Consider the following 296-nt stretch of genomic DNA (forward strand, 5'->3'; position numbering starts at 1 on the left):
AGGGTTTGTGTGCAGGGCAAAGGCCGAAGCAGAGCAGCTATTAACAGAAGAACAATTCAGAAAAGAGTGTGAATCTACTTTATGTATTTTATCTTTTTTGCCGCATATACTAGACAGCGGAGAAGAAGAAAGAAAAACATATATACAAACCCTCAATCAGGTTGTTAAGGCTTCTGTTACTGTTCCAGTCAAATTCTTGTGGCTCCAAGGTAGGGTTTAGGGTTTAGGGTTTAGGGTTTACGGGTTGGGGGGGACGGGGGGGGAGGGGGAGGGAGTAGAGGGGTGCGGTGGGGGGG

The sequence above is a fragment of the Eimeria mitis genome, genomic scaffold, assembly GCF_000499745.2.
Source record: "Eimeria mitis Houghton genomic scaffold, Emh_scaff5747, whole genome shotgun sequence".
NCBI lineage: Eukaryota > Apicomplexa > Conoidasida > Eucoccidiorida > Eimeriidae > Eimeria > Eimeria mitis.